This window comes from Amblyomma americanum, chromosome 9 (assembly GCF_052857255.1).
Source record: "Amblyomma americanum isolate KBUSLIRL-KWMA chromosome 9, ASM5285725v1, whole genome shotgun sequence".
Taxonomy (NCBI): Eukaryota; Metazoa; Arthropoda; class Arachnida; order Ixodida; family Ixodidae; genus Amblyomma; species Amblyomma americanum.
Window position 1 is genome coordinate 8,487,653 of NC_135505.1, and position 13,927 is coordinate 8,501,579.

Sequence of the window (13,927 nt, forward strand, 5' to 3'; positions counted from 1 at the left end):
GGGAGGTAACGCGTTCCTTTTTATTTGAGCGTAACGAGTGACGTACTTAGTTACTTTTTTTCAGTAACGCCTACAACACTGCATGGTGTGCCCGACCAGCTCCTCGGCTCGATCGTGTCGACCGTGTCGGCAAACAGCTCGCAGGCCGAAGGGAACACATTTATTTCGGCGGCTGCGTGACGGTCTTGAGCTCAGTGGCTCTACAGTGGAGCATGTATGAAATTTGTGAAACACACCTATGAAGTGCTTGATTGCAACATGGCCAGTTTTATGTCTGGGGAACGACCACATAGCAAAATGAGGCCTCGTGATCATGAGCACTTGAAAATAATTTTCTACTCCGCTACATTTACGATGGTTTCAGAACAGTCGAACGGGTCCACCAATTGAAGATACAATCGTACGATACACGCCTATATTTTTGCGTTACAATAGAGAGGCAAACGGTCCAATCTTGAAGGGCCAAATCGGGAATGAAACAGATTGGAAAATGGTTTTATCTGCAGTATTTTGACGCATTCCAAAAAATGTTTCTAATAGGGTAGTTCGAATAAAAAATAAGCCAGTAATATTGTGTGCCTCTTGTGTATTCGTCAAAACCGAATCCGCAAGGCATCGAAATGGTTCCTTCACAGATTTAGGCTTTTTTCAAGGAAGAGATTATGTTTTTGTCTGCCATCTTATCTTTCATACTTCATACTTATATTCACGAGATTAACGGCGACTCTTCGGAGCTATTCGCACTTGGCAAATATTTTGCAAAATTTAGTTCTTGCATTTTAAAAAACATCGGGAATTTTCCTTCCATTCAAGCCCCCACTTTGTGATGTCGAGTTCGTTCAACTAGAAAATGGGCATAATTTATTGATGGGCAAATAACAACGACATAAACATATTCGCATCTTCGCCGCTGTGGCTATATCTTTTGGCTCCTGTTGTCTCACACAAATATACCAGCGCATTAACCCATAACAGTATCCTACTGATGCTTTACACTGCAGGCTGTAGACGTACAAGGTGCAATGCAGCAGCGTAAAAAAATTGTCAAACGTGCGGTCTGAAATCTTATGTGGAACGAGTGAGAAATAAACAGAACAAAATAAGTTCAACAGCCAGCAAGTTCCACATAAATCTACATGGTTCGCTGCAGTCCAGCCTGTGCCACATAAAAAAAACAAATACAAATGAAAAAATCTTATGGCTCCACCTAATTAAGCGTGATCCAGATAAAATCCTTCTTGTTCCAGTAAAACTGGCGAGCTGCCTCAGTTTATGTAGAGCATAAGTGGAACCAGATTAAGGGTGTACAGATTGTAAAGAGCAGACCGGAGTGTCCCTCTGTCACATTTAATATGGAGTCTAAAATAAAATTATGAAGGTAAGAGGTGTGAAGAAGATGATGTGGATTAACCGAAGATAAAGAAGATGAAGAAGCATTCGGTGAGGTGGAGAGAGATGATTGGAAGGAAGGAAGGAAGGAAGGAAGGAAGGAAGGAAGGAAGGAAGGAAGGAAGGAAGGAAGGAAGGAAGGAAGGAAGGAAGGAAGGAAGGAAGGAAAGAAGGAAGGAAGGAAGGAAGGAAGGAAGGAAGGAAGGAACGAAGGAAGGAAGGAAGGAAGGAAGGAAGGAAGGAAGGAAGGAAGGAAGGAAGGAAGGCCTCAAACGTTGCTGGCACATACCCACTACGGGGGAGTGACCAAGACACAGGCGGTTAAGTGCTGGATACAGGAAAGTTTTGTCGGGAAAAGGAGTGGTAATAGTATGTAGTCTGATAGATTGGAACACGGAAGGACAAAGGTCCTGTTAACTTGAAGATCGAAGAAGTTAGAATGCCTTAATGTGCATAATAGTACACAATGCCTATAATGTTTCAATGTCGCACTGACTGAGAGTGGGAAAAAGAAATTAGAATGGGAGTCGCTGCGTTTCTTGAAGAAAATTTTGCACAGCAGAGCGCACACTCCGGTCGCTTCATCCAAGCAAAGAAGCGCCAATGGAAAGAACAACCGCGGAGGACACAGGCAAGCCCAGTTGATGAAATGGATTTTGCAAAAGACGCTTCCTCAAATGAGAGAAGCGGCGTCAGAACACCAGGAAGTGATCTATTGTCTCAAGTTCGGCACAAAAAGGGCACAATGGGGAGGCCGCCAGGCCAGATCTGTGAAGGTAGAAATTTAGAAGGGGAACCCGGGAACGCAAACGCGTGAAAGAGACTCTAGTCTGCGCGAGCGCCAGTCTTTGCTACTCCAAGGATGCAGAAGATGCCGGTATTCGGGAGATGATGTAAGAGCCGAGGCAGCAAATTCCTGAAATATTGTGTAGCTGCGACACCTCACCGCAGCTATATATGCACACGTTGGCAGGACAGCAACAATTGGGCCGCAGAGAAAGGCTCTTCCTAAGGAATCTGCAACCTCATTTAAGTGAAAGCCCATGTGACCTGGTACCCAAAGCAACCTTACCGAATTTAAATGGAACGAAATCAGTAACTTAAAGAGGCGTAATGCCCGAGACTCAGTGGGTGAGGATAATGAAGAGCAAATGGACAGAGAGTCTGAAGCTGATTACTCTACAGGTGCGTGTCCTGCGCATATTTGAAAACAACCGCTGGCAACTACAATAATACCGACAGATCCATTATTCAGAAAGTATTCCCTGATAAAGGCTAACCAATCATACAGTTATAGGCTCTTGCAACATGTTCAGAACCAGAAACATTACAGCGCAGCAAACCCTGCTGCAGAGTACTGCTTCCGCACACATAGCAGAAAAATCCCTATAGTCAGGACAAATTACGGTAGGCAACACGTACAGTTACAAATACCGTCACTCCTAAATCGCACAGAAAAACTACTTGATTTTAGCCAGCCAATTCCCAAAAAGTTCCTGAACAATGTAATATTCAAAGAAAACGTTGAATTCATTTGATTTATTTCTCTTGTTTTTTGCTAGCATTTATGGCCTTTCAGTGTTGCTTGTTTTATCTCTTTCGTCCTGTAAAGAGGGAATCAATTGTTCGCAATTGTAGTATATGTAGCTCTTGTTCTATTTGTTGTTCAATTTGTGGTTCTATATGTAGTTCTTGTGTTTTTGTTAGGATTTATTGCCTTTCAGTGTTGCTTGTTTTATCCCTTTTGTCCCCTAAAAAGGGAATCAATTGTATGTTTGTGACGCCTGTTTGCTGACTGCATACGGAGCAGAGGCCTTTGTCAGGCTTCTTGCCTTTTGCCTTGCTCCAGTTTCTGTAATTCAGAATGAAACAAATAAACTGAAAAAAAACCTTCAAATATATAAGACTGTTTCCAACCTGCAAAGGGATGACGTGCAGGCTTGGAACTGGAGCGCCTTCCATCTGCCGATCATGCCAAACCCAATAAAACCATATAAGTACCAAATAGTGCCTGACAGAAATAGTTGTAGTAGTAAGTGATAGTATTAGTTAGTGACAGTAACATTAGCATCAGCCGCCGCGGTTGCTCAGTGGTTATGGCGAACACCTGCTGACCCAAAAGACACGGGTTTGATCCCGGCCGCGGCGGGCGAATTTCAATGAAGGCGAAATTCTAGAGGCCCGTGTAGAGTGCGTTGTAAGTGCAAGTTAAAGAACCCCAGGTGGTCGAAATTCCCAGAGCCCTTTGCTACGGCGTCTCTCATAGCCTGAGTCGCTTTGGGACGTTAAACCCCCATGAACCACACCAAGAATAGTATGACGTAGTAGTGACGACCGTCCGGCGTGCACGAAGGAAGGGGAAAGGGCTTACAATAAAACTCTTCATATGGCTGACTCACGCCCACAAATGACTGAGTGACTCGGCGGCCGCGTAGCAACAAGCGTGCTCGGCAGTCATCGAACAGAATGCTTGCTGCTCTGCGCCATACTCAATTCAAATCTGATAGCCAACTTGCGACATACTGTGTGCAAAGTTACTTTAACATTCTGGAACAATGTAGAATCCGCTTCGCCTTATTGCGATCAATTGAAATAAATATAGTGGCGTCTTGCATCACAAACAAAGCCATAAAGCCGCAGGCCTGAAGCTTTGAAGAATCAAGAAACAAACCGCCGAAAGATTCGCGGCATTACTCCCCCCTCAAAGATGCAGTGACCTGATGGATTTAAGCAAATAAGGTTACTACATAAAAATGAAGCGGACAGCGCGCGATAAACACCGAGTGTGGAAAAGTAGTTTCCTTAATTTTTAGCGCCTATAATAGGGCTTTGTACGGACGACATGGACAACTTCTTGTCGAAGGGGACGTCGCGGGATGTGTCATTTTGTCAGGGACGACTTCATAGTCCAGTTCACCTAGCCGACCTTGTATGGACCGAAATAGGGGCGCAAAAGCTTTTCACTCAATCCGCGGCGGCGAATGCGCGTCCAAACCCAGACTTGGTCTCCTGGCTTGTATTCCGCGTTGCGTCTTCGTATGTTGTAACGTCTGGCGTCAGACCACTGCTGATCTTTGATCCGTAATCGGGCGAGCCTTTGAGCTCCTTCTGCGTGTTGAAGGTAGGCGGCAACGTCGACGTTCTCTACTTCCGTAACGTTGGGCAGCGTGGTGTCTAGCGTAGTCATGTACTCCCTACCATGGACGAGCCTAACAGGCGTCATCTGGGTGGTCTCCTGCACTGCCGTGTTCTAGGCGAACACGTTGGAAGGCAGGATGACGTCCCAGGTTTTGTGCTCGGCATCGACATACATGGCGAGCATGTCAGCGATGGTTTTGTTCAGGCGCTCAGTCAGTCCGTTGGTCTGCGGATGGTGTGCAGTTGTCCGCTGGTTGCAGGTTTTGCTGTAACGCAGGATGGCTTGCGTTATTTTTGCCGTGAACTGTCTTCCTGTGTCCGTGATGGGCGCAGTGAGGTGCCGTGTCGCAGAAGAATGCACTCCACGATAAATTTGCGACTTCTTCTTCTGTTCTTTTTGGTAGGGCTTTTGCTTCGGCGTAGCAAGTCAGGTAGTTAGGCACAAGGATGATCCACTTATTTCCAGACGTTGACTTTGGGAAAGGGCTAAGCGGGTTCATGCCGATTCATGCCGTGGGCTAGTCGGTGCGGCATCATATAGAGGTGCAGTGCAAAGGAAACAAGGACGACGTAGACACAAAGTGCTCGTCCTGCTTCCTTTGTGTCTATGTCGTCCTTATTTTCTTCGCGCTGCACCTCTATATGATGCTGGAAAGGCCTTGAGAGGGGCTCAGTAGGGTTCAGAAATCCGGCTGGTGGAGTGGAAGGGGTCTTTCCTCGCTGACGGTCTGGGCAGGTTTAAACATAATGAGCGACAAGGACAGGTAGTCGCGGCCAGTAATACTTGCCTAGAATGCGGCTGAAGGTGCGAGAGCAAACCCGAGATGTCCAGCTGTCAGCTCATTGTGTGCTACCTGCAGAACTTCGTGAAGACTTGCAGGCCCAACAAGGCGGTACGCCGTTTTGTTTGCTGCGAAATTCTTATCCGCGATGACAAAATGATAATCACAATAATAATAGTTTATCTCCAGCCAAGTGTACATGATATAAACTAGCCTGCTTGAGCATTGCTGCTTGTGAGCGTCGCTTGGCATTACAGCATGACTGCATCAGGACGAAGCTTTGCACAAAACATGCATAATATTGAAAGCATATAAATGTTCAAACAGAAATAAACACAGATCTTTACATCATTCTGTAAAGAGAACAAAGACAATCCACGTTATATCTAGGCGGGGGTTGAAGAAACCTTGCTTCCAAGAATTTGATGATGAGGCCAGGGTCCCAGAGTTGATGCTGTGCAAAGGACATGGAGCTTACGGGCCCCAGAAAGGCGTCCTCACCGCCGTCCACCGGCGGTGCGTATGCAGGGACTCGTGACAGGCAGTCGGCGTCAGATTGCTTGCGTCCGGACTTGTAAACGGCCGTGACGTCAAACTCGCGGAGGCGAGGCTCCATCGAGCGAGGCGACCGGGAAGGCCCTTCTAGCTGGCACGCTAGCATAGGGCGTAGGGATGCTGCCAACCTGGAAGGTTATCCGTACAGGTAGGAGCGGAATTTCATCGTAGCCCAGTAGATGCCAAGGCATTCTTTCTCAGCAGTGGAATAGTTAGTCTTGGCCTTAGAGAGGGAATGACTAGCGTAATCAATTACTTTCTTAAGTCCATCGGGGTTTTTTTACCGAGGATGGCACCTAGGCACACGATGCTTCAGCTCAGTGTTTTCATCAAAGTGGGCGAGGATCGATGGAGACTGTAAATGACTCTGAAGTTCCATGACGGCTGCTTCCGGCATTTCCCATTTTTATGGCACGTCTACCTTTGTCAGTTGGGTCAGAGGTTCGGCGAAGCACGAAAACTTTTCTGCAAACCGTCGGTAACACGCGCCCAGTCCCAGGAATCTGCGCAGAGCTTTCTTATCGCCCGGTGGTGGAAACATTGCGGCAGCAGATGTTTTTTGTGGGTCTAGGCGTGCTGCCTCCTCGCTAAGAATATGTCCTCGAAAACAGCAGCTCTTCACAGGCAAAGTGGCATTTCTCTACTTTAAAGATTAGGCTGGACGACTGGGTTGCCTCTAGTAACGTTCGAACTCTTCTCAGGAGCTCTTCAATGTTGGAGGCGAAGAATACGACGTCATCTGAATATACCCGACGAATTTCGCACTTCAGGCCTGTCAGCGCTGTATCCATTACTCGATGAAACGTCGCTGGTACAGAACAGAGACCAAATGGCATCACATTGAACTCGAAGAAGCCATCCGAAGTGATGAATGCGGTCTTTTCGCGATCTCCTCCGTCGATCTCAATTTGCCAGTAGCCGCTCCTGAGGTCCATCGATGAAAAATACTTGGCGTTACAGAGCCGGTCCAGTGTGTCGTCAATGCGAGGAAGGGGATGGACGTCCTTCTTTGTTATGTTGTTCAAGCGGCCGAAATAAACGCAGAATCCAAGTTCGCCGTCTTCATTTTTCGCTAGAACAATCGGTGCCGCCAAGGGCCTTTTCGGCGGCTGAATGACGTCGTCGCGAAGCATTTCTTTCACTAAGTCCCAGATGGCTTGGCGTTCTCGCGGCGACACACGGTAGGGGCTCTGGCGGAGAGCTCGGGCGTGCTGGTTGGTTATAAGGCGATGCTTGGCAATCGGCGTTCTTCGAACCTTTGGCGATAACGAGAAGCACTCGCTGTATCTTGGAGGCGACTGCAGGTCTGGTCTTCGTTGTTCTGGGGCATGGCTGGGTTTGTGCCGAAGACGTTTTTGTGATCTTTCCTAGGTGAATCTTCTGGGGCTGGATTCGTGACGGCGGAGGCGTCGTGAACGTCGGATAGTTCGTCCAGGGAAGAAATCTTCGTTCGTTTGTTAATGTGTGGGTATTCGCTGAATTTCGTCAGCAGCACTTGAACTTGACCATTGCGAAAATTTGCAATGGCTATTGCTATACCGATACCGGATTTGGTCTTCCAACTCCGCGAGGCGACTCCGTGTTCCCATCGATAAGAGTTCCCGTGTTCTTGGCGTCCGTGGCACCTAAGGTGACCATGACATTTAATCGGGGTCGGACACTTGTTCATCGACGACACCATGTCCAGCTTTCTCGGTCAAAATTTTGTAAATTGGGAAACTGTAAGAAACTCTTTAGAAAATATTGAACGTAATGGTTCATTATTCTGATATGTAGCAAAACCTTTCTTTTACAGTGTTTCTATCGAACGCTTCGAATAATTAAGACTGCCATAGAGAACCAATGGGGAACGCTTTTGACGACAGAAACAAACTTGAATTTAAAAAAAAAACAACACTGCCCTCTTCTGATCTGCGGATGTATTGACTGCCATACTTAAATTCTACATTATATGAAAAAATTGCGTTCATAAAGGGCTTCCCTCTCGAAAACGCTTTTCTCCAGAATTGCTGGGTATGTGAGGGCAGCATGCTGCTCCACGGTTGTCTTAGAAGGGATGGCTTCGTGCGTCGAAAGCGTGATGAACGTGCATCGAAGGTATGGTGTTCATTAACGAAATTCATGCCCAGTATGACATCACTGGAACATTGCTGTAACATTACGAAGGTCACTGGATAGGCATGTTTCCAGACGATCACTGGCGCTGGGCATTTTCCTGATGGCGTAATGATGTGGCCTTCTCCGGTGCAAATTTTTGGGCCGTCCAAAGCCCTCGTGAATTTTCTCAATTTTGCAGCGAATCCTCCATTCACCACTGAATAATCGGCCCCTGTGTTTAATACAGCCGCAGCTTTCAGACCGCCGATAGTCGCCTGTAAGTGAGATGTCCTGGCTCTTGCGTTGCATGTAGTCCTCAGCGCCGGGTCACAGCTTCGTCGGGTGCATGAATCGTGGGTAGCGTATGTCGTCGGGGGTGGCGTCATTCTGCCCAACATTTAGGACTGCTGTTAACGCTTGCACAATCTAATTCCCACCCCTTATGTAACACCCCATTTGGGGTCTTTAAGGAAAATAAAGTGGTGAAGTGCAGTGAATTCCTCCTGTTTCGTTGCCGAGTTCATGTTGGTGTGCGGAGTGTATGCGGCGTCTTCATGTGGCGTGGTCGGTGAAGGATCAGCATCCTTTCACTGGTGAGCAGCCTCACCTTCAAAGGTTATTTTAAGTGGCCCCTTCGTGGGCTGAGGGGCCTTCTCCGAAGAACCGCTGCGTAGCTGCGGCCCGGTGATGCAAAACGGTGATGCAAGACGGTGACGATGAGCGGGAGAGACGGCTCCATGACGCGTACTCCTCTCGGCGAGAGTACTCGTCGATATTCGGCGGTCTTTGGCCTTGATGGGGCTTGGTGCATCAATTGAGAAGCCGCGCGGAGACACGCGAGCCCATTCTTTTGTAGGGGCAGTGCCGAAGAATGTGGCGGGGTTCGCCGCAGTGGAAGCAGAGCGGGTGGCGCTAGCTGAGGGCCCTGCAGAGGTCTCTTTTTCTAGTGTGAGCTCGCTACTTAGTTGGGCGGCCGTCGATTGGGATCTTTGAAGCGGTATATACGGCTCCTGGCGCTGAGTGGGAGGACGCCTTTGGCAGCGCACCGTGGCGGCGTAAGCCTTGGCCTCGGGTTGTGTGGCCGTCGGAGTCACGGTGAAAGTGCCTGTGGCACTTCTCGCACCATGCATGTCTATGAGGGTCTCTGCTTCTGGCTGTAGGGAAGTGGGATGCAGGCGTCGTAGTTCCTCCCGAACGATTTCGCTGATAACTACCTACAAGTTGTCGCTGGTAGTGGCCATCGTGTCCGGGATAATTGCACAGATGTGTGGCTTAGCGATAAAAGTCTGTCCTAAAAATGCATTTCGAGCACGTTTTATTAATTTCATATTAATTTCGCATTTGGTTTCGATATATACTTAAATTGCAAATATGACTGCTTTCCAAATATGCTAGGAGTAATATTTCGAGCATTCTTACAAATGCGTCAGACATATATTTTCTGTCCGCTTAGTATGTTTATTATAGATTAAAAATATACTAAAATATACAATAAATGCATTAAATATACTAAAAATATTCAATGCATACATTAAAAATATAATAACAATAAAAAAATACATTTAAAGCACTTAATATACACATTAAATACGTTACATTACATAAAGAAATACACCAAAAATATACATCGTCATCATCATCATAAACCTGACTACACTCACTGCAGGTCAAAGGTCCTGTCCCATGTCTCTCCAATTAACCCTGTCCTTTGGCAACTGCGCCCACACTATGCCTGCAAACTTCCTAATCTCTGGAAAACTGGAAAAATTGCAGCGCAGCAGTAACAAATACGAGACGAGAAGGACGCAAACACAAGCGCTGACTAACAACTGTGTTTTATTGCTCTGAGCCAGCCTATATAAGAACTAGGTACAAAACAACAAAACAGAAACCAACACATCACCTCACGCATTCGTGGCACGATTATCGGAATTGTCTCCCGTTCCTCCAATCTTTTGTCCTATCATTGGCGTTCAGAAATGACATTTCTTTTCCACTAAGGCACACAGAGGGGTTGCTGACACACTTATCTGCGCATTTTGATATCGCCAGAGCTTCTGCTATCAACCTCGTGGTGGTGTCCCGACACTTACGCCCACCTAACCTTCTTCCGCCCCTGCTACGCTTGCCTTCTCTTGAAATCCACTGCGTTACGCTTAACGACTAGCAAATAATACATTAAAAATATATTCACTTCGGTTTAAAAGGTGCACTAGTCGGATTAACCGGATAATATTGATCAATGTTGTCAACAGCAGAAGTAATGACTGAACTGGCTATAAGCATGAGGAGGCAGACAAGCCCAATGTTTCAATCAACGTGTCAACGAACACTTGCGGAATGTGAGCAAACAACATGCAGGCTTCCTTGCAGACCACTGCAAAACTTGCAAAGAAGGACGTCCGGAACTAAACAAAAATTTTTGAAGAGCGGAAAAGACAAATTTGAGCCAGAAACAGTAGAGGCATATTTTATAAAGAAAGCGGGAAGCGCTTGCGTTAGTAAACTGTCCATTTCAATCAGTGACGCTGAGGTGGCTTTTCTCGAAGGGTGTCTTCAGGCTTTAATGTGTTGAAGTTTTTTCTGCAGAGTTTGTTGTTCCTGGATGTGTTTTAACAGCCAAACGAGAATTCTGTAGAATCCAATACCTTTAGTTATTTGACGCTGTGAGGATTTCTTGAAGGTTTTAAGTTTTGACTTGTTTTAGTGCCCTGATGCTGAGAGGATTTCTCGAAGCTTTTAAGTTTTCATGTCCACCATTTTTTCCGAGTTTGTTGTTGGTCATTCTTTCCTTTTCACACGATGTGTCAAAGCAAGAATTTTCATATTGTGATCTGTTTGCATTGGCCAAGCATGCGTCTTTGTTGTGAGGATGAATTGCTTTCCTGTTGGTTTTGCGCTCGGATAATCTTGGGACTTAGTCCAAAAAAAAGTTTCCTTTTATCAGGAGTGTAGTGCTGAATGCATGAATGTATATTACGGTCTGTAAAAAGTAGCGCCTACTTCCTGAATTCTGATTATTGTTTACAATCTCTTATTCTTGTGTGATTGGCTTCTGCGATACGGCTCGGGTGCTTCATAAAAAGTAAGGGTTGGGGTGAATGAACCTCAGTTGCAAGTTGGCGCCTGACCTGTTGTGTTACTGTGCCTCTTTTTTCCTTGCTCTTTTCGCGCCGTCCTGACATCATCCAGAAGCCCAGAGAAGTCTCGTTGTCATCAAGAAGTCTTTGTCAGTGCAAGGTCATGTGACGGCACCTGAACGGGAAAGATGTCGCCACGCAGGAAATGCCCAGGGAAATTGATGTCAGCAAACAGGAACTGCTCCGACAGGCGTGGTGCTTGGCTTGGCTTATATGTATCCTCCGAAAGAAGACACATTATCTCGCCCGGTGAGGTGCTTTTGCACAAAGACTATGGGCCCCTCAAATTGTCGCACAAGCGTCGGAGTGGTCGCGTTCGAATCTGCGGTCTACCTAGAACCGAATTCTTAGTCGTAACTTGCGTCAGGCATCGGTCATTTTAGAAAAAGTTTTTCATTTTCTTTTCCTAAGTCATCTCGGGGTCGGCGCGACGAAAGAGGCGCTTCATTTCCTCGAAGTAATCACTGACGGGTCGTACGGAAGCTGGATCCTGGACTCGAGGAGTCGTTCTGCTCTCTCTTAAGACACTGGTGAATACCATCAAAAGTTCCATCTTTAAGAGCCCCAATGTCGTTAGGGAAGACTCGCTGTTTTCGTACCACGTAAGTGCCGGACCCTCTAGTGAGAAGGACATGTCCGATTTTCGCCGCATCATCCCGATTGTTTAATGACGCCACGCGCTCAAATTGGTCCAAGCATTCTTCGGGGTCTTCGCCTAGGGATCCACTGAAAGTTGGCGACACCTGCGGCTGCTGCAGTATGATCGGGATCGACATATGTGGCGAGGATGCGGTGCTCGTAGCAGCGTCTTCTCACTAACGGGTGCGGCCCGACAGGGCCCCGAACTCAGGCAGCGCCCCTTGGAGACGTCGGCTGGCTCGGTGAGCTGGTGACACGCCCTCCAGTGTGAAGCGCAGAGGACTGGCGTCACGGCTTGCAGGGGGTGTCCGGTGCATGGAACGGGGCGCAGCACCTCCACCAGATGTCACGTAGTATTGCCGGCAGTATGGCGTGCAAGTAGAGAGCAAAAAAGGGTTCCAAACGACACTTTATTTGGAATGACTTGCGCCCCAAAAGAACTGAATGACTTGGCGAAGGTGTAGCAACAAGCGCGCTCGGTGGTCGTTGAACAGACGCAACTTGCTCTAGGCCGTGCTCAATTCAAAACTGATAGCGAATTTTCAAGATACTGCGTGCAAAGTTACCACAAAAGCCTGCAACAACGTAGAATCGGCTCCGCCTGGATGCAATCAATTCAGACAAATCTGGTAGCGTTTTGCATCACAAACAAAGAGATAGAACAGCTTGCCGACAGCTTTGAAGAATGAAGAAACCTTACAATGATTCGCAACAATAGTTATTGACAGGAATAGTGGTAGTGACGTCACCAACGAGTCACATATGCAACCCAACAAGTCACATGATTGGAACATGTCTAAACCAGAAGTTGTCGAAGAGTTGTTGACGGCACAAAAGACCAAAAACATGCCAGACACGAAGTTGCGTCTCTCCCTGTTCTGGAGTGCAGACACGCGAGGTACTCTGAATGCCTTCTCGTTTCCGCACGGAAAGCTCTTGTCTTATGTGTCTGCTTGTATATCTTGTTTATCAACGTATAGTACTGTGTAACTTTTTTTACAAAGATCCGTCACTCTTTGAATAAAGGCAACTTTTATGTATAATTAGGGCCCAATGCATTTCAACTTCTGCGGTTGTGCTTTTTCAATATATTATTTCGCATTCGCACTTTAAGGGGGTCCCGGTGAAGTCGTGAGCAATGGGATTGCCTTCTGTATTTTCAGTTTTGTAGTAGGAGGAAGCGTTAAAACGCAGCAGTTAAAATTGCCCTCTTAATGTAGAAATTGCTGTGGCTCCCTTGAGAGCCTCCTCCGGGGGTGTGGGTAGGTCTCCAGCAAAATGGTCCCGTCGAAGTCAATTCCTGTGGTGACGTGCTTGGAACTTATCGGCGACCGCACTCCGACTCCTCTTTATTTGCCCGACATCAGCTTTGTGCTGCTTGATTCTTTAGGGGAACTTCAATTTTCACCTGTGTACGGTCCCGAAATCTCCGAGCAGGGTAATTTGTACACGAGACCTAAGGCCTTTACTTTCCTATGAGCGTTTTTTGGTTGGAGAGAAGACGTCTTGTGTGAGCTCTGCACCACTTCTTTTCCGAGAACGCGAACGAAGGATTCGCTGGTGGCTTTTACATATAAAATGCATACTGGTTTTTCCGATGGCATGTGCTTGGCCCATAGGTGGAATTGTTTTTACTTCTGTTTAGTGTTTCCTGGTTTTGTACGATAGGTCTAATGAACCTGGGGTATCCGATTCTTTGGCAGGCAAGAGTCGGTTTTTTCCGCTTCTTCTTTCCTCTTGCGAGGAGCCAAGAGAACTCCTGCGGGAGCCAATGAACTTCGATGCTATAGAAGTGAATAGGTAGGCACGCTGGCAAACATTATTACGTATGTCAGTAAACAAACACTCGCTAAGGTAAAATGAAGCAAAACGTAACACGGAAAATATAGCACGGAATCATGAAAGACGTGTACCAGATACTGCGCTACACGCGCCATCATTAAACTAACTTTTTATGTGGATCCGCAGCACATCTGGAGGCCCTGCCCGTGCCTACCAAGGCTGGCAGTATCGAATAAATGAAATGAAATGTTTCACCTAAGATTTTACACAGTGTAAAAAAAAAGGCTTTTTGAGTTAGACGAGGTGCTTTTCTTCGGCATATAATTGTCAGCGGTGAGTTCGATCAAAATAAAGCTAAGATGTGCGAACTAGCTGAGTGATTAACTAATATCGAATAGGTAACTT